This window comes from Pagrus pagrus (genome assembly GCF_965226575.1).
Source record: "Pagrus pagrus genome assembly, chromosome: 5".
Classification (NCBI taxonomy): domain Eukaryota; kingdom Metazoa; phylum Chordata; class Actinopteri; order Spariformes; family Sparidae; genus Pagrus; species Pagrus pagrus.
The window spans coordinates 22,084,887-22,106,288 of record NC_140189.1 but is presented as its reverse complement, the minus strand read 5'-3'; the positions used below and the strand labels follow the sequence as shown (position 1 = coordinate 22,106,288).

Sequence of the window (21,402 nt, the reverse complement as noted above, 5' to 3'; positions counted from 1 at the left end):
AAATGATCCCTTATATAAGCATTCTGCATTATAATCTCTGAAAACAGTTTCCCTGTCTGATCTTCACTGCCTGTCCCTCAGTGCCAGCCCCCTCCCCTGAAGAGCCTCGCTACTGTAATTCACACAAAATCCTCCGTAACACATTCCTGTTTTATAGTTTTCCAGTAGCACAGACTTGACTTCTGGACAACATTCGGCACTTTTAGGAAACAGAAATCCTTCTGAGGCTTTGTTAACAAACAGATGTCTGGGAGACATCTCTCCTGGCACAGGATGTCTCATTGATTTATTCGTGGCAGACTTTGATCAAATCAGTCAATTAATTTGCAGATCAGCTGATTTCATTTGGTCTAATTACATCTGAACTTTTAAACTCCCTGTTCTCACATCGGCTCTGTCTGTCTCTGCTTCCTCCTCTACGGGGAGGACAGACATGGGTAAATGGAGCGTAAGTACCGAGATGTTTATCTTTCCTGTCCGGGATTTTTGCTCCCTGCCAGCTGAATGCCTGTGTGTGTCTGTATGCGCCGATTCACATGTATTTTTACATGTTTGAGGACAAAGCAGGTGAAATCCAAGGCATTTAATGGCTTCTTTGCTTGTTGGAGGTCTAACGTGGACAGAAGGGGTAACTGCAGGAGATCGGAGGGGTGGGGAGGGTGTGGAGGCGCTGTGTGTACCCCAAGCAAACAGGCCAGATAAGATCAGAGTGGAGGGAGCGCAGCTGGAAGCCTTCCTGAGCTGACCCCTTTCTCCGCCTCTCTCACATTCCTCCAAACTCCCCGCTGCCCTCTTTCTCCCCGTTCCCGTCTCTCTGTCCCCCTGTTTCACCGCCGAACATCTCTTTCCTGCTTCATCTCATCTTTTAGCACTCCCCCGCCCCCATTCAGTCAGTCGCTGCATCCATTATTCTTTATTTTTCAAACAATATCTTCATGTTTGGAGCTTCTTCGGATCGTTTTTCCTCCTTCTGTGTGGTGTCTCCCCTCCTGTTCTTGACTCAACTGCAATCTTTTCCGTCTCCCCCTCTCCTCCTCCTCCACCCTCTAAGCAGGACCCCAGTAAAGTGGGGTCAGCCGTTAGCATGTTATGCTATGTCTTTCCTCTGTTTCTCCCTTGCTCTTTGACCATGTTCATTAATACAAGCCTCTCTAAACTGACCGATTGCCTTTCATGTTTTCCCCTGGGTCGTGTCCTAGACATGACAGTAGACCTAACATTTCAAAGTAAGGCCTCTCTGCTGGGGTGTGTATGCTTTTTGTCTGAATTTACATTTGTGTGTCTGCCTGTTTCATCGGATCAGGACAAAGCAAAAATAGAGGAAAGCAGCTGTGCTTGTTATCTTTTGTGAACTAATTTAAAATCGAGTTAGGCAAGTTAACTTACGGGTAATGTGGTTCATCAGGAGTAAGAGGCAACTGAATTTATTTTTTCTGCTGCAGAGATAGTTACCTTAAAGAAGCCAAATGTAAGAATTTTAGTTAATAATCGTCAAAAAATATCTAAAATTATCAAAAGAATGTGAATAAATAGCAGTTTTGACATTATGATGTCTGTGTATTGTGTTGCAGAGATATCTACAGGAATTAGCATGCTAACCAGCTAGCCATGGCCCCGACCCAGCTCCTGTGCTATGGGTATAATTCCACTTACACTCCCCTGGCCCTTGAGCTGAGCTTCCGCTCTGAACCACTAGCTGCATGGCTAACTGAGCTAACAAATGGCAGCTACGTTTAGCAGCAGTTAGCAGTTACTCTGTCAATATACTGCCCCCTATTTCTTTTTGAGTGTGAATTTGGCAGGTGGCCAATTGTTACATATTGCACCTGGAAAATGAAAAGGTGTGAGGGAGATGAAGAGGAGAATTATGACACCCCTTCAGTCCGTCATGTCTTGGAATGATTGTCATGTATATTTAGCTCAGTGTAGGGTGACACAAAGACAGCTGTTGTTGCCAGCTCGCTGTTATTTTGGCCCAGCGTTGGTCCCTCCTGTCGCTTTAACCAGACCCATATCTGTAAATAGTCTGTGCCGCTGACAGACTGTTGAGACGGATCACACGTTGCAGAACTGAGATGTTATCTGTAGATATTAATACAACCCTGCAGTGTTTGGGGATCTAACAACCCAGCTGAACTGAACTCAATCTGAGGTTCAGTTCTAGATGTTTGCTGCGGGCCACACACGGATCACTGGTGTTGTTTGTTCAGCCTCTTCTGTCCAGTTATAATCCTCAGCCCATAACTTTACAACCTCTTGACCTTTTTAGCAAGACTGGAGGCCAATAATCTCTCCAGTCAGCAGTCAGCTTTAAACCCTAAACAAGTCCTATTTAGCGTGTCCATAACAGGACACACTAAATAGGATACACGCACACACCCCTCCCTTCTTCCCTCTGGGGACTGGACCTCCATCAGCACCCTGGCACTGTTCTCTCAGCAGGAGTGGAGGGCCAAGTGAGGATGGATGGGGTGAATGGGTTACTTTAACAAGCCGAAGAAACATTGACTTTATAAAATATAGACAAAGTTTCAAGGTCTGAAAAGTGAAGCCAATATAGAAGTGCCTTAAAGCTGCATTCTGTCTAATTGCTAGCAGGAGGCGACTCCACTCGTTTCAAAAAGAAGTCCCAATGTATTCAAGCACATGAGAAAATAGCCCCGCTTCTCACTTGATTTATTGCCACACAACCGTTTGCTGATGAGTTTATGGTCTCGATCTCTAGTTTCAAACCTTCTTCATTAAAGCATGATGTTCATTTTGTAAATCATGGTCCCATTTAGAGTAAAAAAGACAGTAACGCAGGGTACGGTTTACGGCATGGATTCCTCATGATTGAAGTAGTCGCTACCAAGACGTGTCCTCAGGTTCTCAGTCAGAGCCAATCAGTATTTTCCCCAGCTCCACCATCTTGTCTAAATTTGATCAGTTTGGCTCCAAAAAAACAAGATGGCAACGTCCGAATGATGCCAAGCCTTTCAAAGCTTCAAAGTGGCAGTCCACAAACCAATGGGGGATGTCACAGTGGGTTTACGCTTAAGAAGAAACCACACCTGAGACATGTTTGCAAATGTTTGAACTTTCTGAAAAGTAAAGTTTGATCCCTTACCTAAAGGGAATTGGTGCCTGATTGTTTGTGTTTCATCCCCATTTTTCTCATTACTTTTTACCACCAGAGGACATTTTGTGTTGTGCTCTTTACAAGATTCCAGTTTTGCTGTAAACTGTGCAGGTCTTCTTGCAACAGGAAGCTCAACTTTTGGGTTCTTTATGACATAAAATCCTGGAATTAAACCAAAAAATTCTAAACTCCAACAACACTGTATTCATCAATCATCATCTGGGTCATCAGACAAGTCGACATGTTCTGTCCTGTCTTGTATGAAGACCCATGCACCTCGTGCAAGAAATCCCTGCTCTATTTAACTTCAAAATGGTAAAATCCCCCAAACAAATGTGCATTTGTTATTTTCCAGGGTGTGTTTAAGGGGTAGGGGGTAACAAGGGGGAGTAGCCGGAGAAGTGGAGGGGGTTGGGGTTGGTGCTGGAGCGTTGAGGGTTGCACAACAGGCCTGATCTGTTCGCTCAGGGGGTCAAATGGCCCTTCACAAAAAAAACGGATCAAATGACCTGACTTTAATAGTCCTGAAGTTGTCCGTCTGTCTACTTGTCACTCTTTCAGTCTGCTGGTCTGTTTACAGGTCTGCCGACTGTCAATCATCAGTCACTTAGTCTCTCACATGCAAACACACACACACACACAAACGCTATGTGCCCTGGCCCCTCAGACCAGTATCTGACCCCAGGCGCTGATACCGGACTCGATGTTGAAGATGGAGATGAGGCTGAATCGAGTTAGTCGAACTCTTTTTGGATCCATAAAGCACGAAAGACCCCGAGGAGGACATTTAACCTGGTTAGAGAGAGCAAACAAATATGTTTCAACACAGGGGCCGCATTAAACGGGTTTATGAATATGTACACAAAGCAAAGCTTGCATGCCAACACATACATGCAGCGTAGCGCATGCATAGTCATGTAGCCATATGTGCATGTGATAGAAACACGCACAGATTCTGGATGCGACCCAACAAACTCATGTGGACTTTGAATGTACTCCAGCATGTCCACACACACTCTCTCATACTATCCAACCAAGAACAGGAGGCGTAGACAGAAAGAGGAAAAAGAGGAAAAAGAATGGCGTCTTTCCTGATCCCATCTTACCTCCTCTCCCCTGAGGGCCACAGAATGAGTCTATTGTTGTCTGTCCCTTTTCTCCTCGTTCCTGCCACCATTTTTATCCCCCTTTCTTTAATCCTACACAACTGTGCTCTCCACATAGTTTGGATACCCTATATGATCGACATCTAGTGTGGAAAAAAACAGCCTGCTTCCTGCGTAGAAGACCCACTCCATGCCTCTCTCTCCTGCTGGTTGTGATTGGGCATGTGGTATTGGTCTTTCTAGTCCCGTGTAGTGTGGTGTCACATTTGTGCTGTGTGGTGTGGTGCTGCGGTAACGCTGAAGGGACGGAGGGCAGACAGGCTAACCGGGACCCTTCTTTAAAGTGAATTAAAAGTCCTCAGTGTGAGGAAAGCCCTGTTTTCATTCACGTCTCTGACGATCCTGCCTCCTATTAGACATTTTCTGCAAGTGCAGCCCATGTGTGAAGGCTGTGACGCCACCTTTGCCTATGGAAGCACACCACAGACAACTTCAGGAAAGCATCAGTAACATACGCTTGGACCAAAAAACCCTGCATCTGGCTGCCATAATGAACAACAGTGCCTACTCCACCAAGCAAGCATGGGAGACATTTACAAGACCCTTTTGAATGTCTGAAAGAAATAACTTTCATATGTGCTCATCAATAGAGGTATTGAGCAATTCTTTACATGGATTTATAGTTAGAAGGAAGACAAAAAACATGAATCGTGTGGTTTTAGCAAGAATGGGACCATCATTGGTAATTTCTTATTTTTTAGCCTTGCTGGCACTGCAGCTCTAAGGATGGCAATGTTGGTTGGTGAGTCCATCGGTCCACTCCAGACTGACATATCTCAACAATTATGGGATGAATTACCATTTAATCATGGCTGCCAGAGGATTCATTCTGATGACTCTTTGGTTCAACAAATGCTTCAGTTTAATTTTACAAAAAATTATGTCCTGACAAACGTGAAACTTACTATGAACAGGATTTGATCATTGAACACATTATACTGACTATCAGCATGTTAGCATTGTCATCACGTTAGCATGTCAATGTTAAAATTTAGCTCAACGCACTGCTGTGTATGGTGTGCAGCTGCACAGAGCTGCTGGCATGTAGACAAAATCTTGATATTAAATTAGTTGTAATTTCAGTTTACAACAAGTTTTGTCCATATGTACATCAACCCTAAGATGAATAAAGGAGGGTTAATGCAATGCATGCTACGTTTCTCATTCTTTTGCATGTACTTTAATAAGCGTAGCTGGACATAATTTCTCTAAACCACTTGTACATGTGCTTTCTCTCGTGCAGCCCGTTACATTTACTGAAAGTGCTTTAACCACATTCAGTCAGAAACTCCGGCTTGTGACAGATTTTTTTGTGTGTGTGTCTTTACATTGATGGTTAAATTGATCCCAAGCTTAATCCCATTCTGTGATCCATAGTGCTGCTTCAACCTCGCTTCTTGTTGGTTTCTCGAATCCTTTGTTTGACTGGGTTAGGCAGAGCGGGGCTCAGCCAAAAACCACCGCTGTCACTTTCAATTGACGGGATCTCGGTTGTCGTTTGATTGGCGCTCTGGTCTCTTTTGGACCGTGATTCAATCAAGATGTTTCCACTGTGGAGGACCTTACCTTAACAGTATAATGGCATAATGAGGCTGCACAGACACACGCAGGCACACCTGCAAACCAGTTTTAGGGCGCTGCGATTCTGAATCAGGGGACTTTTCTTTCTTTGTTTGTTCACTTTGGTGTTTTATACTTTTTACTTCTAATCAATCCATTGTTCTGTTTAGTCTCTTGTCTTCTCTTCTTCTCTAAGTAGGAATGCAGATGTCAAAGCCACTTGCTGAGAGGGTATTAAAGGGGGAACAGTAAAAGTCTCAGACCACTGTAGAACATGATCCGCAATGTGCTGTTAACCATCAGCTGACCTGAGCTGATCCTTCCTTCCACTCCCCCTTCCAGTTTCTTCTCCCTCTTTTATCTATTCTCTTGTTCTCACTCTCTTAACCTTTCATTCTGGCTCACTCTTCATTTCTTGCCAACCCATCATCACCATTATATTCTTTCCTTTTCTTTCCATCCTTCCCATGACCGACCCTGTCTATCATCTTTCTCGCTCAGTCCATCAACAGACCATTCCAGATAATATTTGGAAATAACTTGGCATCCTCTCACTGCATGATTTCGGGGGAAAAGGCCAAAAATGTCAATAAAAAAGTGAAGCTAAATAACTGTGAAGCATTTTTGTTTTAATATGTGTGGCACTGCAGAATAAAACTGTATTGTCCTCTGTGGGGAACCACAAACAGTAGAGGCCCCAAGCGACTCTAAACCAAACACTAAGAATGATTTGTAGACAGCTTAATCCAGGTCTGCTATTTACAGAGCAGGACTCGTACTTTTCCACTCACTTACCCATCCGCTGACCCGGGCTAACCTTAACGTCTTAGGAAGCATCTCTTTTTCCACTCATTTCCTCCACAAATCTCACTCAGTATTCGGTGTCCCAGAGCGTGGGCTCTCTCTCTCCCCTCATATAGCCCTCACGTGTCACCCGAGACACGCGTGTTAGCCTATTAGCACGCTAAGTAGCACTCTCCAAATTCCCCTGATAGTTTTTAATGAAGCCACTTGCTGTAGGGATCAGAGCAGCAGTGTTAAATTTAGGCTTTCATTAACCTCTTCATGTCTCAGTTTCCTGCTATTGTCAGACAGCAGGCGCGAGTGTGGTGGAAAGCGAAGGCTTCAGGGGGTGTGCGTGAGCGTGGGTGTAAAGTTAGAGCCCAGAGAGCTAGAGATGAGCAGAGGGATCATCACCTCAACTGCGAGACAGATAGCTGGTAATAGATGCGTCGATGGATAGAGCTGTAGGATGTATAGATAGACGGAGTGATAGACGGATGGAGGTGTGAAATGAAAGCACCTGGTCCAGAGCGAGGAGGCCAGTCCTGGGAGGGATCAATGGGTCGTGACCCCTGACAGGTGTGGAGGATGGATGCAGCGTTCAGGAGGGACAGATGAAGACGGCAGAGATGGGAAGCAGTTGCCCACACTGAGAGGGAAGGAGCTGCAGGAGCAGATCACAACTCAACACTTCGCCAGTCCTGCTTCCTGGTCCACATGTGTGCGTGTGTCAGTGTGTGCTCACACTTCAAGGATCCTGTATCAATGCTCACTTGTCAACCAAGTGCTTTTTAAAGGCCTCTTTCAAATTCAATTTTGAACTTATCCCCCTAATTTCTCGTCAAGAGATCTTTTTCTCGGCGAGCGAACACATCACTCAGTCAATGTAATTTATCCAGTGTTTGCTCGCGTCCATACATGGTATATTTGATTTATGTTAATGAGAGCGTCTCCTGCCAAACCAGAAAAAGATAAATATACTTCAGAGTCGAGCGTAAGGGAATCACTTTCCTGTCAGTCTTTCGATGAGGCTGAGACTCCTGCTGCTTGTGGGCTTGTTCTGTATGGAATTAGACCGATGCAGGCGTCTTCAGTTTTTTAAAAATATTTGCTTGAGAAAATGAGAGTCTGTGGTCAGAAATAAATCCAAATCCATAAATCAATTAAATGATCGACAAGCAAAAATGGCAAATATGCCTTAGTTGAAGCTTCATAATTGGTTTTCTTTATCATTAAACTGAATTTCTTTCAATCAATTTGAAGATGTCTCCCGGGCCTTTAAGAAATTGCGACAGGCATTTTTCACTATTCTTTTTACATTTATTGACCAAATTGAGAAAATAAACAACAAATCAAGCGATAATGTAAATAATTGTGATTTGTAAATTGTCAAGTTAAAGTCACAGGACAGTATGTGTCTATTCAAGTAGAACAGTTGAGGCGGTATTGACTGAGATCATGCACCATTTACCTTTTTGACACCTCACAAAAGGCACTTTTTGAGGCCTGAAATAAGATCTGAAGATGTTTTACAACATTGCGAAGAGAACAAAACGTGCACTGTAGTGCTTCATAAGCACAAAGACGCTGCAGGAACTGTAACGGGAATCTTGCGTCGCCTTGAGATAATTAGAATGAATCAGACAGAGATTAAAGGAGTCACATCGGGTAACATCTGATTGGTGTGCTATGGCTTTGAGCGAGGCATCAGCTCATGGTTGGAGTTTGGTTAGTGGCCGTTCATGTGTGGTTGTGGGTAATTGCAAGTGTATGTGAGGATCTGGCAAATCGTTGATGGAGGCCAGGATGCCAGGCACCATTGGGAATGTTGGGAATGCTGGATGCCCTTTCACAATGACCTGTGTTTGTTGTGTGTGTGTGTGTGTGTGTGTGTGTGTATGTGAAAGAGTGAGAGATAAGGGTGTGAGCGAGTGGCCTTGAAGAGTTTATAAGGTCTCCCATCTAAACACAGCGGCCCTGCAGCGATGCTCCGTACCTACTAACAGCCGAGCTAAACAGACTAATACATTTTCCATGCCTGCCGTTGCAAATAGACTCTCATTATATGGAGCTTGTTTCATTTAAAAGGCATGTAACCTCTTATGCTTGGGGTTTAACGCGGAACTATTTCTAGTTTTCATTAAAATTCTCACTCTATATTCGGCTGTTTTGTCTGTGAGCCGTCTAATTAAAAAATATCTCAGGAAATCAAAATCAGCTTTGGACAGTGAAAGTGCGGGATGGAATGGAAAACAGATGTTTTTGGGCTAATTAAGTCAAATATTTATTTCTTTAACCTTTTTCTTTTGGTCATTTTGGTTGAGTTTTTCTAACCTTCATGGTTTAATAATTAAAGTAACAAACTTCAAAGCAGTCAGCGAGTGGACGTAGAAAGCTACCGTCGTCCCTGTGTCTTTTCAAGGAGCCGTCTTGTGGTCATTTTTCTTCATGATAAGTATATCTGTTATTTATGCCCGTGGCGTGGAGAATCCAGCCTTGTGTTTAGCATCCGTCATGCTCTTATCAGAGCTGCTGGGGGTAAGGCTTCCTGATCGATCGGCTGCCCCTGCTAAGTGGACGCCCCCAATTTGTTAAGCGGACAACCAAGAAAAAGCCAATTTTCCTCTCAAGGCGAAAGAGAAGACCGAGGAGGAGTTAATGTTGGCTGTGACACATAGATCACTTGTGGGAACACTAAAGCTCAGGAGTGTCTTGCAGCAGAGGAGTGAAAGCCATGTTTGGAGGAGAGAGGAATGCTTTGGCCCGTTGTCGTCCCGCTGGTCCGGTGATGGTGGTGTCAGGTTGACTGTGATCCCAAGTTACTTGCATTCCCATCGTCCCCTCCCTAAAAACATAACACCGACCGGCCCAGTGCTGGGGCTGGATCAGGGCATCAACCCACCAGCCATTATTGTCTCACCTACTTCTTGTCTAGCATATAGAGAGAGGCATGCTAATCCTTCTGTCCACAGAAACACTCATCAGATGTCAGAGGGGGGTAAGATGGGAAGGACACAGTCACCTTGTGGTGTTTTCAGACAAATGGATGAACAGTCTGACGGACAACAAAGCCTTCAAACAAAGCCCACCGGAAAGAGCTTGGCATACTTTAGGTTCACTATTATCGTCCTCTTACACATGAGCATATTCTAATATGATCGTCGCCTTAAACATGCTTGCATATGCGAGCACACACACAAGCTATTCTTGTCTAAGCAGTCATCTGAAACAGTGCCGAGCTGGTTGTGTTACACTGGGAGGGGCCGCGGAGGATTTAGGGGCAGATTTTCAAGATGGATAACCTCTCAGGCAGTTTAATGTCACTGTCATTGTTGCTGCATTGCTGACTGCACAATTCTTAATAAACTTCCCCATTATGGGAATAATTGTTGTGGTTAGCTGGAATGTGGGTTAAGTCTGTGTGTGGCCGCCCGGGCATCGCTTGCCTGCAATGTGGCTCTAAATGCTCAGCTTCCCTCGGGGAGGTTTGCGTTGCCTCCACACACATCGACCCTTGAGGCTGCGAGCAGGGTTTAGAGAGCTCTGCGCTTTTGTCAGGGATTCAATTCCAGAGACCTTTCGAAATGGAAAAATGATGTGAAAGTGATTACAATCAGCCTCATATAAATTGCGGAGGACACTAATGAGGGGAGAGTAAGTAGAGGATGATGAGTGCAGATTCATTTTGTCTTTCAAATCGATGGCTACAACACATAAAAATGATTCTGCAAGTTATCGCCATGCTGACAGGACTATGTCTCCACTGTTGTTTAGACACATAGCCAGCGGAAAAACCATCCTGTTCGCAGCCAGTGTGGTTTGTACTCCCAAACTTTATAAAGTCCTGTGTCAACACTTACCCCCTTTTCCAAATTCCACTCAAAAGCCTCAGGAATCCTCCGCACTGTATTGCCCATTGCCTCCAACAGAACGGTCTCATTGTGATAATCGTACCCATAAAGGCTATTTGGACTCTGTAGCGAGCAGTTGTGGTCAGTCCGATTAAGAAAATTGAGGGAGATGAGGCTCCTCGAAAACCTTTATGTCGACTAAATGATGTGAATAGATTTTGCCATTTTGTACGGGTGAAAATGGGAACAGATGCGGACATTAGCTCGGTAGCTAACTTTAAGGATTAGTGGTGATATTCTATATTATTCTTGTTGTCAAATATTTCCCCCCAAAGAGTCCAAAACCAACAATGAAATGATCCCACTAACTGAAGCTGAAGCCTGATATCTCTGTGTCATTGAGCTTCATTTCTGGTCAAAAACTCATTAGAATAAACATGAGCCCTGTAGTTAATGTGTATTCATCCCTGAATGGAAATAGTCCCAAATAAATTTACTTTTTACTCCAATTTGAGTAACGTTTGTTACTAACTACAGTGCCCAGCTCTGTTAGGAAATCATTGAGCCTTTTTGAAAAAATAAAACAATATATTTTTGCCCTGTTTTTAAAGGTGCAATATGTAAGAATCGGCCACCTGTTGAATTTATACTCCAAAAAAATAGGGGGCAGCATATCAGAGTGGTGCTGCTAGCTGTAGCTGTCACTAGCTAGTTTGCTCAGTTAGGTCCAGTCAGCTGGGGGAGTGTTGGCGGTAACACCGCTAGCTGCATGTTAACTTCGGTAAATGTGTAGAAGCTACACAATACAGAGACGTCTTCGACATAATGAGAAATACTGGTATTTCTTCACATTCTGCTGATTATTTTTACTCATTTTTAAATGAAATGAAATGAAACATTCTTACATATTGCACCTTTGAAGATTTAGATCTTTAATAGGAACAAAAAAAGTCTTTTATTCACACAGACAAAGTCAGGAAGTCAGATGACGGTTGTTTTTTGTCTTTTCATAAAATGTGTTGACAATAAGAAAAATCTGGAATTTGTGAGGCCGGTCCTTTCATGTCTTATGCACAAGTTAACTGACCTTTACAGAGCACTGATTGATAGATTGCAGTGCAGAACTTTTTCTACGGAAATCCCAAATCATTATGCATCCGTGTGGCCTGGCATGTTGCGGTAAAGTGTGCAGAGTGTGTCTGGCGTGCAGTCGCTCTCTGATGCCTATCACTGTGATTAGAAGTGTCATTAGTTCCAGCTCTGCCAGCGTCAGCAGAGCCTGAAAAAACATGTTTATCTATGAACACATGAAGTATAAGAACACATGTACACACGCACACACGCAACACACACACACACACACACACACACACACACACACTCACACCCTCAGGTACATTCAAGCATGTAAATGTCTGTGTGCCACACACAAACAGACAGTCAATCACAAACCTCTCCACTCTCACTCACTCTCTTTGTTGTCCTGTCTGTTTGTGTGTCTGTTTACATGGTGTATTTGTCATGTGTGTGCGTCTGTTTGCCATATGTTTACAATTTGTCAGCATCTAATAGAGGATTTAAAACGCATCAATTCAAGGAGGACCCGGCTCTCTCTGCACGGCTTGCTATAGGAAGCGCAGTTTACGTTTCTCTGTATTAATGAACATAAGTGCTGTGTGCTGCGTGGCGTCGCTGCCAGGTCGGATTGTGTACTTTCTGCTGGATAAGCAGATGTTTGTGTGTAAACACTCCTCTCCAGATGTGACATCAAATGGACGTCTTATTGGCTGACGGTCTAAACGGTGTCCTTGAGTGCTTTTAATAGATGATTTATGGATGCAGACTTTGGATGACATCTCATTTGGCTCAGAGGATCTTCCCACGCTTCGGGACCACACTCCTCCATCAGTGTGTCTCGTGTGAAGTATTTAATGGATTGTTATTTTTCCATGTGTATATATTTAACTAATACCGCATTTAATTGTTTCCTACTTATTCATATAATCCTTGTATTCTCCCAGAGTTGATACGCCACTTTTAAGCCTCTCAGTGGTTGTTTTTTTTGTGCTCAGATTGTAATGTCTCTGTATGTAGAGGAATGTGTTTGAAGAGTTGGTAGGAGTACGCTGCCCTCTGCCCCTCTCCCTCCTTCATGCTGTCTGAAGTGCATTGCCCTTACCCTTCCTGTGCCGCCCCTCCACCTCCACCCTTTTTCTCTCTCCGCACCAGACCTCCCTTCATGCCCTCTGCTCCCTGGACGTCTGCGCTCTCAACCCCATACCCCCTTCATTCCCACAGTGCCTCTTCTGCCTCCTCAACCCTGACCCTTCATTGTCCTCCACCCGCCCTCCTCCATCTTCACCTGGTGCCCGTGCTGCAGATGTCCCATTATCGACAGGTCTTCTGGGAGCCTAAACCCCCACTATCCCTTGCTTCCACGATCTGGAGCTCATTGCCGGGGGAGAGGAATGCGTCCGAGGCTGGAGGTCCAAACAGTCAAACACACAACTTGTCCTTTCTGTGGGAAGGAAACAGCAATATTATGGTGTGAGGACAGACGGCTGCCAGTTCTCATCATCTTCTCAATAACTTGACCTCACACGCAGGCCCGAGGGAGCTGCCACAGAGCAAGGTGTATGTATGTGAGGGGTGTATGTGTGTGTGCAGAGGGTAGAGGTTGGATCCCTGCGGTGCAGTTTATAGAACCTCAGTTATTAGATTAGTGAAACATCAACGAAGGGCTGCCGTTGCAAGATGACTTCAGCGGATTATGTTCCTTTACGATCATCTAAATCGCCTCGAGTCACTTCATCTCTTTATCCGACTGCTCCTCCTCTATCTTCATCCACATGTCTGCCCGCGTGGCCATGTGCTGAGTTATAATTGGTCCGTGATGTTGAGCTGGTAGAGCTAAGATGACCTTTGGGCCCGGTCCCCGAGAGAAAGTTCAATACCAGGAATGGAAACATCACTCTTCTGTTGGGCCCACACACAAACACAGCCAACCGCCAGTGTCGCTAGAAACAATGAATTGAGAAATAGAGGCAGAAAGTTGCGACACGCTTCTCCGCGCTGCAAACAATATTGAAGTAATCTACAGATATCATTCAACCTTGTTTGACAGAATGAGACGTTCCCCCGTCATTGGTCCAGATGTGCCTCACGCAGGAGAAGTGATGGGCAACACCCGAGCTGCTCCACTCAGATGGAGTGAAATGTAGATGCTTTTAATCTCTCTTACATAAGCACATTAGCGAGAAGAGGCTCGTGTGTGGGTAGTTTACACTGAAGGTACAGTTATGCTCTGGCTGACAGCTGCCGGAGCAAGAAAGCATTTTGGTCATTTCTCAAGTGACCGCTCTCGTCTGATGTATCGAGCCCCAGAGTCTCATCGCTCACGTGACAAATTCCTTGTAATACATTCAAAAGTAACTAAAGGTGTGGAAAAGGGCAAAGATCCGCATTTATTATTTGTATTTTCCTCTGAAGACACTCAACTCCCACACTTCGGACCTTGCCCCCCACGGCAGACAGCAAGACGACAACCCCCCGACGCTGGTGGATGAATCTCACACTGAGAGGAACTTTTGATATCTTCCTTTTTCCCGACGCTTCACTCCATCTTCGTGTTCCCCAGAGAGAGAGAGGCCTCGGCGGGCCGGCCAAGCTGCTCGGTGTCTGACAAGCTGGGCTTCCTGGTGGGTGATAAGTGACGGAGCAGGGCCCGCGTGGTCAGGGTCCGCGGGGAACCGCGCCCAGGCCCTGGTGGGGTCAGAGGGCATGTCAGAGGTCATGTGTGAGGAAGATGAAGAGAGACTGGATCTAGCTCCTCGAGGTAGCACAACACAGATGGCGCTGAGGGGTAATAAGAGAGGGAGCTGGTGTTGTGGTGCAGGCCAAGGCATGGGAACTACTACTTCTGAGTGTAAGTGACACCTTTAAACTACCTCGCCCACACTAATGAAGCTCTACCACCCCGCTCAAAGCATAATAATCAAAGAGGAAAGCTGTCCGACCGGGACAATTAAGAGGTTTGTTTTCTGAATGCCTGTTTGAAGCGGCTGCCCATTAATCTTTCATGGAGCTCGAGGCAGAAAATCGACATCACGTTACAGATAGGTGCACATACTTGGGCACGCTATTTATTTACCATGAAATTCAAACTACAGGGTCGTTAGCTCGTTTTATAATTTGTGTCATATACGCTTTTCTGTTCTGCTCTGAGCTTCCCTTAATGTGCTCTCAGTTCGGGGCTGCGGCAGATGGCAGGTGTGACTAATTAGGATGTGTGTGTGTGTGTGCGTGAGAGAGAGAGAGAAAGTGAGGTCTGAGATGAGAGGGGTGTGTGTGGATGTCTGGGTGCATGTTTGTACTCATGACTGATTGTGCAAGGCTTTTAGCGTGCGTATGTATTCGCGGAGGATCACAGGACCGGACTTCAGCTGTGGGATGACCCCCGAGCTGAGGTCCTGTAGGCCCCCGGGGGCCGACCGCTAGAGCGGGTGCGTGCTCTCTCAGTGGGTTCTCTCTGTTACGGCGGCCTGTTCGCTCAGATCAACTCTGTTAACTGCAGTAATGAGATTTTTAAAGAGCATTATAAAAGTGTCATTTTCAAGGAGATACAATCTGAGTTGAGTTAAACTCAGGAAGCCGCACGAAACAAGGGAACATAAATGCTTTCACAGTCTCTGGTGTGTCTCTCTCTTTCTCCGTCAGTGTGTTAGGTTAATTACCTCCTGTCCTGCCTGGCTCCTCCGCGCAATAAAAGTCCAATCTCTCCGCAGACGAGCACTTCCTGTTTGGCAGGAAACGGGCTTTGGAGATAAGGCCCTTTTTTGCATAAAGATGGCAGAAAGAGGAGCACGGTGTGTAATCATTGGCAGAGAGAAGGGGAGCCAGGTCAGAGCTTGTTTCTACTTGAGGGTAAAGTCCTTGTCCTTATTGGTTTGGTTATCTTTATTCCTATCCTTTGATTCAGTTGATGTATTTGATGTACTCTTATCACAGATGTCAGCCTGGGGACAGTTCCCATGCACTTGGCATAGCATGAGAATCATTATGCAGTCCAAATGTTCTGATTTATTGAGATGCTATCATGTGTTTAACCAATGTTTCTTAGATGTGATGCAGACAGGAATTAACCACAACAGGCAGTGGGGTGGGGGGGGGTGTTTGGGAAAATGTTTTTAGTATGTTGGAGAGACTAACTTGATTCCACTGGGCACAGTTGCATCGTGTTCAGGCTGCGGAGGCCGCAAAAAGCTGATCGCGGCCATTTTAGACGATGCTTGGGATTTATTTTCATCCCAGAAGCCTCTACCTGCTCTGCCTAAAGTACACGCCTTGTCTATTTTTGATGAAAGCTACATGGGAGTGGTTTCAATTTTCTTATCTAACTCTGGGCAAAGAGGCCAATAAGCATATTTCCTGAAATGTAAATAAACGCAGGCAATGCTTCAATTTGATTTAGTAAGCTAGTAGTAATCTCATTACCTTGACGAGCCGTTATCACCTCCCCCTCTACAAACCGCTCCTTATTCCTCAGCCACCATCCAGCCATCCATGTATTAACGCCGGCTCACCTTCCAACGGCCGGCTGACTTTCAAAGACGGACTTTGCTTGCGTATGATAATGTGCAGCCGCGGTTATTGTGTCAGATGAGACGTGTTTGGAGATGTCTGTGTGCGATATGGTTTGGTAGGAACTCGCTGCTTTCTGTTTCAGAGTGAGGTTGTCTGTGTCGGTCTGTGTTTCTGGGTCAGGTAATGGGCTTTGGGGGGCTCATGCGTGTCACTTCAAACAGAGTTTACGCTGTTATTGAAACCTCATGTCTCAGTTACATTTCCAGCATTCTTTCGTTCAGTTTTTTATATTTTATCTGCATCAGTGAAATTCCAGAGGCCAACTGATCCCAGTGTATATTAGTGATTGTTTTTTTTTTTCAAATGCACTTAAATATGTCTACGAATTTAAAAGAGAGTGCTGCCCTCTCATCCAGTGGCACAGAAAAGTGGAAACACATCATCGGTAGAGGGTCAGAGATTGGTTCTGGCTTTCCTCAACCTCTCTTTGAAACACAGCAGCCCGAATGTGTTGAGAGCAGCTCATTATGACTCGTGAGAAAATGGTTTTATTCAGAGTTAAGGTCTATATGCAGGTTTGTTCGGTATTTATTCAGGATTTATTGATGAATATAGTCGGAAAAATGGTGGAAGATTTAGTTTTCCCTTGTTAGCGTTGGATGATGGTGATTAGTTTGAGCCAGTCTCACTGAAATCTTCACCGTAGCTGCTAAGCTATAAGCGTTAGTGTTTCCCCCCATCTGAAGTGGGTGCACGAGTTGCTGGGATCAATTTGGGATCTTGGGGCTTTCCGAGGCTTGAATTACGCCAGACGAACTGTACTGAGCCTTTTTAAGTTTTTTATGTTGTTTTTTACTCTTTAGTTTAAGAGAAATTTAGTTTAAGAGAAATCCTGCAACTCTGTTTTGCTGTGAAGCCCCATGAAACTTCACCTGACTTTCCATTGGCATGAGGGTAACCAGACAATTCAAGATTTTCCTTTTTTTTGGTGAACGTATCCTTTAAATCAAATGAATCTACCGTAAAAACACTTGCACATCTCTTATCCAACAGATTCCCGTCCGTTTCCAGCCCCCCACGGGAGTGTTCGCACTAGATGCTGGTAGGTTGTAGGTCAGCACTGATAGCACCCGGTAGCGTGATTGATCACAAAGCCTTAAACTTGCCCAACTTCACCGCAGAGCTGCTGTTTACCCAGCCACAGAATCCAACTTCTGGCAATACTTATTCTTCTTCTGTGGTCTTCCCGGCTTACACTGTTGTTGTGGGAATGATGCTTTGACTGGAACAATGTCTTTAAACTGTGTACAGATCCTGTTCGACCTAATTCAAACACATGGGATATTATAAATGTTTGTGTCTGCTCTGTTTTTAGTGGCAGATTTGCATTATACAGTCTTACCTAACACACACACACACTTGATTTCCTACGGGCACTATTGCTCACACACATATACAAACAGTCGGTGAGCTTTCTGCGGTACATCGTGTGAGTCAGCCGCTTTTCCTTTCATTGCGTGGGTAAATACCTGTCAGAGTCAGTGGAAATTTAGTGCAGGTGAGGATGTGGAAGGAGGTTTTCCTGTCTGCGCAGGCCGATCTGTTTAACTGCTCAGGACGAGCTCTGGTTTCAAACATTTAAATGAGATCCACGATGAAATACATCACAAACGATCACATGTACTTCAATATTTATTAGATGAGATTGATTTTCTACCTTCCAGACATTTTTAAACATTTTTTTTTGGAGGTTTGGACCTGAACTTCCATAGACATGACAGTGTATTAGTAATACTGTAAGCAATCAATCACAGTGATCATTTCATTGCTTTAATTTCCTTGACATCATCACGCAGCTGCAAAAAGGGGCACTTTAGTAAATTCATCTTCCGTGGCCTGAAAGGTGGAAAATCAGTCCAAAGTTTGATGTGATGCTTGAACAATGGCTATCGGCTGTATTAAATATACATGATTTGATGGTCTAATACACACAAAGCCACAGAAGACTGTCTGTCCCAGCACATTGGTTAGTTGTACTCTCTGCCGGGTGGTTTCCTCTGCTGCAGCTGGGATAAAGTGTCTTGCTCAAGGCCATTAACGTGGTAGCTTTTGAGTTTTAAGAAGAATACCTCTCATTCTTCTTCCTGTGCCAGATCTTTGCTTCCTGTCCAGCTAACCTTTAGGCGATCATCAGCATCGGTAATTACGGGCAAATCAGTCGTATTTATAGCTTAGTATGGAACAAAAGGGCCGACAGCTAACCATCTCAAAACCCTCTCCATAGCCACTACATGAAGGTCTCCTCATAACAGACTTCCTGTTTAAGAGAACATCTCTTGTTGCTTCAAACCAACAGGAGGACCGACCTGTACAGTAAATGTTCGGGGTTCGCTCTGAATCGTTGGGTGACTTGTTCGAAGATGTGTGCTCAGGTTACATGAGAAGAGATGAGATAAAGTTAGAGGGTAATGTAATGTCATGCTACTAACAAAGCAAAATCCACGTCTTCATGACATCATGACCGAATACTGGAGGAGAAACTGCAGCCTGTAGGACCGTTTTCAGTGCTTCAGTACTTTTCTTAATTTCATTGTCCATCATTGCAGATCGTACTCCCTCAATGTTGGCGTAATTCTTAGCTGATCCTGATAGGGATGCCAGGTGAAGCATCATTTCCCAGAAACAAACACATTAACGTCTGCACTTTGTGGGCTGCCGTTCTTTATCATCTGTGTCACGTGATCAATAAAATTGTGGTTGCATCTACAACTTCTGCCCGTGGAAGAGCAGCTCCGAGCAAGTCAAGCCGAGCCACGCCATGCAGTGCGAATACAGCGTAAGTGTATCCCTGGTTGGGAGTTAATTCGTGAAATTTACAGAATTTACGGACCATGGCCCATGTATCACCATAAAAAAAGGCAAGCAGACATACCCTGAAATCAGATCTGCCTCTACGTTATTATCCTGTTCAGCCTGCGAGCACACGCTTGCGTAACAGTCCGAGCAGCTCTGTGGAGCTCAGTGCCGTACGGCTGATGGCTGTTTGCTGACCCGACTGATGAGGTTCAGTCAGGATGCCTGCTAATAAGACTAAAGCACCGGCTCCCACTGTGAACCCCAGCACCAGCCTGGGATAAAATCCAAATGTTCCATTGTTTTCTTTCTCTTTTATTCTGTGACTCTCTCATTAAGTCGAGTGTGTTTGCTCCATACGTGCCAGCGTGTGTGCTTGCATGACATGCGAGTGTGTGAATCTTTCTTGTGAGACTCTGTGTCTCAGTCACAAGCCAAAATGGGATGCAAATTTATGAATACTTTGTGCTGAATAGCTGGCAGTGCGCTCAGAGGAGCGATGTTTTGTTTTACTTGGAGCATCACGCTGACCCTCGTTCCACTCCCACAGCCTCGTCCCTCGCCGTGACTCTCCCCCATGCACATGTGACCCACAGTTTGTTGGTTGCTGTTATCAATATTAGCATAAGATAACACTTCTGAGCGGGCAGGATGCTTGACTTCAGGAGTCATGTTTGCTATTTCTGAGCATGTTTTTGCCATGCATAAAGTTCTGCCTCTTCAAAGGAATTCCTTTACAAACGAACGGACTTTAAAAATGATTTCTTTGGAATCTGGAGCTAAATCTTGGCTGCCTGCTTCACAGTCGCAGTCTCTAAAAAGCTCTGATACAGGGCTGAAGAGGTTTTTAACCAGCCCTGTGCCTTATGGCGATGACTTCATTACAGCAAGACAGAGCCAGGGTGAGCCTGAGGATCTTACGGGTGTTTGACGGCCCTCGGGGGGTTTAGCTGCACTTTCAAGGAGCATCCACTTTTTGAAAACCAGGGTCTTACAGTCTTCCTGCTCCCTGCCGTCTTATTCCCGTCCAGTTGATCTGAACTCATCTACACGACACACACACACACACACACACACACACACACACACACACAGTGTTAACTCACGCTGTCTCGCTGAATGGATATGAATCTGGGCTTATTCTTATCAGGATGCTCATTTCCTGCTCCTCACACCTCACTGCCCTGCCCCTAAACACTCACGCACACTCAACAGCAGGCCCAGGGGTCGGAGGGAGGGAGATTAAGGAGCTAGCCGGAGAGGTTAAAGGTTACTAAGTTCCTACCTCCCAATGATTCTGGGTCAGCATGGTGCGCGACTGTGTGCGCCCTTGCGTACGTGCATGTGTGCTAAAGGTGGACAAAGCAGGGCTTGTGTGCACAAGCGTACAGCTGCGAGGGCCACTGTGTTGATGAGGTCTTAATCAGAGCGCTTACAGCTGGGGTTAGAAGGTCGGCGGGTGACGGTTTAGGTTTTGATTGCGCCCCTGGGAACCTGACGGAGCCCGAGGGCATGGAGGCAGGGTGGCAGCGGTGGACCACAGTTCGGTGACATGGCTGATTTCTCTCGGTCAGTGCACCCAGCATGCTTTTTTGCACATGGACACACACACATTTGATTGTCCACCACACACTGCCAGAGGTTTGTTATTATAAGGCAGGAAGAGCCTACTGTGCGGCTAAACCCAGACTCGCTCTCCAGCCATCATCTCTTGTACCTCAAACCACCAGACTGGCTCCGATCTCGCTCCCTTCTCAGCCTGCAGAGTGTAAAGTCACTATGAGCGGGATGAAGGCTATCAATAAGCCCAATGTGTCATTATATATGAAAGGATAATGACAGGAATGCTTTGTTGCACTTTTATAGGGAGTCCCTCTCCTCACTGCGCACTGCTTGATCTCATGCCAAGCGTCTGGAGTTGTTGAGAAGAGTGGGAGATCTGTGTGCATGTTTTGTGTATTTGTCACGGTCAGAAAAGTCTTAAGAACGCCCTTGAAATTTCAGGAAAATGCCTCAACTTGAAATCAATCAAAACCTGCTACTGGAAATTTGGAGCAAAGTTTTTCTGTCCGCATTTATTTTCTTTAGCGTTCAGAAGTGCAAAAGTTTCCCCCGAGGGCCACTGAAGGTGATTTGTGACTGTGGCCTTTTTTTTCCCAGTGTGTTCTGGGAAAGAAAAATGAGGCGGTTTTTGACCAGACTACTGTACGTACGCCGCCTGAAGCATTTGAAAACGTTGGCAACGCGCCACCAGAAGTGGGAGAAAGTAGTGACCGCACACAAACCATCTTTTTGTTTCTAAGACACATTTCTAAGACGACACATATAATAGAAAACAGCTTTCATTCATTCATTTTTATTTATTAAGTTGGTTACTTACTCACCTTCTTACTTGCTTGCTTACCTACCTACGTATTTATTAAATTGTTTATTTATTGTTTATGTGTAAAGGTACAAATACGCAACAAGTAAATATAGAAAGAAC

General features: G+C 45.0%; 1 protein-coding gene across 1 annotated transcript in view; it reads left to right on the top strand.

Annotated features, from left to right (window-relative positions):
- Nucleotides 1-21,402, top strand: part of col23a1a (collagen type XXIII alpha 1 chain a) — a 126,775-nt gene that overhangs the window by 13,562 nt on the left and 91,811 nt on the right. The window lies entirely within an intron of this gene.